This window comes from Lampetra planeri, chromosome 17 (assembly GCF_965212315.1).
Source record: "Lampetra planeri chromosome 17, kcLamPlan1.2.h2, whole genome shotgun sequence".
In the NCBI taxonomy this organism is placed as follows: Eukaryota; Metazoa; Chordata; class Hyperoartia; order Petromyzontiformes; family Petromyzontidae; genus Lampetra; species Lampetra planeri.
Genome location: NC_136123.1, coordinates 1,529,483 through 1,534,327, shown reverse-complemented (window position 1 = coordinate 1,534,327; position 4,845 = coordinate 1,529,483).

Sequence of the window (4,845 nt, the reverse complement as noted above, 5' to 3'; positions counted from 1 at the left end):
TCTGTGGAGGTTCGCCTGCGTTGGATTAAGGCTGACGGGAAGAGGCAGAATGTTGAACCCGGTACAGTTTCCTAGCATTAAATCTATTCCTCTGATAAAAAAAAATCTACTCCCGAAGCCACCGTGTTGCTGATGGTATTTGTAAAAAAAAATACCGTCATGTTTTAGGGACAGCTTTGGTAAGCAGGCGTATTTTGTCTGCTTACTTATTTTCGGCACTTCACATCCTGGTTGTGTTTTCATTTATTCGTTGTAAACGATAAACACATTTCAACTCGTAACGGCGGTGCTGGCTCATTCTCTGAGAGGAAAACTCGAGAGGAGCGAGGAGGAACCACAGGCAAGCGGAAAAGCAACAGCAGCCAAGACGGTGAGCTGGCGCTAAATGCCTCCCCAAGCTCTGCAACCCTATATATATTAGAGCATTATCAGCTAATTAGCGAGCGTTTATACACGTCGGAGTACACCGGACCAACCGGAGAAATCCCACGCGCGCGAGGGGACAATGCTCTATCCCGTACAGACGGCGTCGGCATTTGCCGTCGTATCGGTCGTATCGCTGTATCCTGGTTGAGCCAGGGTACGGCGACCTCCTCAACGCCTACCCACGGGAAGAAGGGAATTTCACAGCATTCGTGCGGCGGTCCAGCAACCCTCACTGCTGCCTCTGCAACAGTACGAGACTAAAACTACGAACTATTTTTTATTTTACCAGGTAAGGCCCAGTGAGCCATCTCGCTCTTTTTCAGAAATGACCTGGCCACAGATGACAGCTCAACAAATGGCTTATCACGCAGAAATATATAGCAGCCAAATACGCACATTGATTCTAAATGTGGAGGGAAAAGCGGAGGACCTGTAGAAAAATCCATGAGACCAGGGGGAGAGAGACATGCAAACTCCAAATATACAAGCGTCGTCAGGGTCAAGATTGAACCCACGACCTCCTGCATACCAGACGAGGGGTAGTAGTTAACATCTCGCCACTGTGGCACCCTACCGAGAATTGGACATACACAGTTGAGTAGCCACCGCGACCGCCACCCGCCTAGATGCAAATTGAATTTGAAATCAGAGGAAGTTGTACACGCCAAGGCCGATTCGACAGGCCCCTCGTTTCGGGTGTGGAGGCACGCTCGCCTATTTTTAATATCTCCGGAGTCATCGCGTTCGCGCTTGGTGGGCGTCTGACAGCTGGGCGTGTGGCGCTCGCAGAGCAGGCAACGATGCGCCGATGAGTAAAACAATATAAACATATATATTGTATTGTTAACATTATTATTGAAGTCGCCGGCGAAGTAGTTTCGCGATAGTGGACGGACGTTCCAGACACTTGCGAGATGTGGGCAATCGTGAGGATAATCAAATAAGTGGATTTGGACACAGCAAAGGTAACGGTGCAGCTCTGCAATATCAAACTTACGTCACTGCTGGTAGAAAGGGGCATTGACCGGAGCGCCGGAGATCCCCCGTCCGCTCTCCCCTCCTCTGCAAGGGGTTTGGCCTACTCTTCCACACTGGCCAGATGTATGTAAGTCAACGGCAGTACCCACACTTTACCCCACCACACGTGGAGGGGGTGGGGGATTATAAAAAGCCTGCCTCATTCAAACCGCGACCTCTGGATTGCAAGTACAACCCGCTAACCATTTAACCACTGTGAAAGAGCTTTATAGCTCATAGGATTTCTTCAGTATAAATATTCTGGACACAGCACGTCAAGCAATTAGAGGACTGTAATTCAGAATGAAATAATTAGTCTGCGCCTGCCGATTAAACCCTTTGCGATAGCTCGGAGGAGGGCACTTTCAAAGGACGTTAAACTGTTCAGTGTCACATAACAGACGAAAGCTCCCGTCAGTTCGGAATACAAACGCTGCCAGAGAATCGGCAACTGGGCAGCTCTCCCCAGCGCACCCGGAGGGGCACGCGCACCGCGTGCCGCTCGTCCCGATGTTGCGCGCCCGCGGTCGCGGGTTTCCGTTGACGAATGCGGCCGCCGACACTGTGCCGGCAACCTGGAGCCCAAAATGTTTGGCCGTCGTGCCACAACGACCACGCACGCCGGGGGTGCAGGCGGGAAAGAGGGGGGGGATGACCTTAAAAGAACCACACACACACGCCAGAGGAGACGACGGCAGTGGCGGTGGCGAAAGAAACCCGACGCACTTGGGGCGAGCCGCGCGGACAGCCCGGGGAGAGGAGATCCCAGACAGCCGGGGGCAGCGAATAATAAAGAGCGACCACCCACACAGATTGGAAAGTTTGATTTTTATTTTTTCTACTGCCAATTCGCTGGGGTCGGTTTGGCCGACGTTGGGTGTGGGGGGGTTTGGCGGTAAGCGCTGCCACGTTTTGAAACCAGAGCACCTTTCAAAGATTATACCAAGGTAGGCTGACGTTTCTGGGCAGTGGGCCTTGTTCAGAGCAGACAGAGACGGACGGCGTAGAGATCGGCAGACCCGCAGCTGAATGAGGCGTTCATTATCTTCTTCTTCTCAATACTCTTCTGCTCAATGTCGACTCAGCGCCAGGTGGTTCAGTGGCAGAGCGAGCGAGCGGCATAGGAATCGCAAGGTTGAAGGTTCACATGCTGGTCGGGGGGTTGACTCAAACCATCATATCCCTCTGGGGGTCTTTTAAAACGGGCACCACGTTGTGGGGATATTCAACAGCAGTTTCCATTTGGAGAAACTCGCCCCACCCCCAACAAGGCTATTGCAATGCTTTAGCCAGGAGATGAGCACCGATGCCGCAATGCTCGTGTCTGAGAAAGACTCACGGAGTATCAATGTCTACTATCCACCGATACTCATTAGAATGAGATTTTTTTCATCACGACAGCGTCCCTTCAGAAATCTTGCTGGTTCACCTGTAACGCATCGAGTTAATATCGATGATGATTCAGTTCCTTCTGTACCGCGATTGCGTTTGCCCTCGTATTCACTTGGGTTGTTTTGGCTCCAACTTCTATTTTCCGTAGCGTTGTTCCGTGTTTTTGGACTCTTGCTTCTGTCTTTGGGTGAGCCAGATCACAGCTAAGAATGAGACTACCCTGGTCCCTTGAGCCCTCAACTTGGCAAAACAAAAAGAAAACTTGAAAACTCAGGGTGTGAAAGGTGTTGTGAAGATATGAACAACACTCACAGCGAGCGCTGTCACATCAGTGGCGATGACTGATAATCAATAAGAATAATTGATAGTCAATAACCGAATCAATCGAGCGACAACCACGATCCGCAAGTGTTTTGTGACTGTAACAACACTTCCTAAAACAAAAATATTTACGGAGACAAGATTAGTCATTCTCAACGAGTTGACGTCAATTAATAAAATCCCAAACTACTTTGAAAGCCGTTCTTAAACGAACACTTCTTGAATCCATCCACCCTTTCGACGGACCGTATAACGCCGCAAAGTTAAACGGGCTTCGTCACGTTTGGCGGACAAATTCGATTCAAGAAGAACACACGATACTCGTCCCAACACTTTGCCGCTTTGAGCGCGATTGCGCATTCCGTAACGAGTTGGTGTCCACCGAAGCCGCACGCGCCACCAACGAAAACGCAAGAAAACTCAGTCATAGCCCTAACCCGAAGGGGAGTCTGGCTCGTGGCTTGGCAAGTTATCGCGAGACGGGGATTCAGGGACTCAACGCCGACTCGGATTAAACGGCAGTCGCGGGCAATCTAACCCGTGGGAAACAAGGCAGCGTCGCCGAGGCTACAAGATGCAAAACATCCACGGGGGCGAGCGGAGGCCACGTCAGCGAGGCGTTACACTCTGGCTCTCTTGAAGCGGGAGTTTGGGGTGAACCCACCCACGTGACAAAACACGTGCCGGGGGGAACTTCTTCTGCAAGTCACGTGGGGTGAAACGCTGGACATCATTACCGTACTTCATTTCAAGCTCACAAAACGTGGTGGGGGGGGGAATCGACGAGCGACGTTTCGTTCCACGTGCTGGGCGCTTCTTCAGCAGGTGAATTATTCCCGAAGAAGCTTATCAGCGACATGCATTTTTTTTATGAGACATTGAATATCGGCGCAGAGGTTGAGACCTGAGATTAGCAGCTACGCGTTGATTTTGTTTGACCATGCTTCACCACGCTGGTCAACAGGGGATTGGTGGAGAGGATGATGGTACAGGTACGGTTCCGAGTTCACTCGAAAGACGTGGGAAAGGAGTCGAACTCGAGTGGTCGGGTTTATAGTGCAGTGCGCGATCCATTGAGTCACCACCCCCCCCCCTCCCAAAAATGTCCGTGCGAGTGTGGCAGAATGCTTGTGACGTGAACTATGCAGGAAATGTTGAGGTTGTGTGCATACATGTTGATGTATGTGTCCGTGTGCTCATTTATGTAGTATGCGCATGTGCATGCTTACATATAGTTTGTTGTCCTTCTCTCGCACCTCCGCTGTACACGCTTGGCTACATATGGTGTGAAAAGTCAACATACATACATTCATGTAGACACCCCCGAAGTAGCATTTTAACAGACTGTTGGGGGGGAAAGTGCTGTTAGCGAGCAGCTATTGAGGCAAGCACGGCAGGGCGAGCGGGTGGGTGGCCAGTAACACGCTCAGCCACCTGTCTCCCCAGTGCTGTTTACGCATTTCAGGCTGAGTCGACGTAGGGGAGAACCCACGACTGGTTCAGATATTCACCACTGTCATCAAGCGTGAGCGAAAATCTAACGTGGGCCACGGGTTCGTAGCGGAGTGCGCTTACCACTGCAACACCTGTCTCCATACGCATGCACATATACACACGGAGCACGAATAATTTAGCACCTCAAACACCATTGGCGATTAAATGAAACACAGAAAACAACAAGACGGCAGA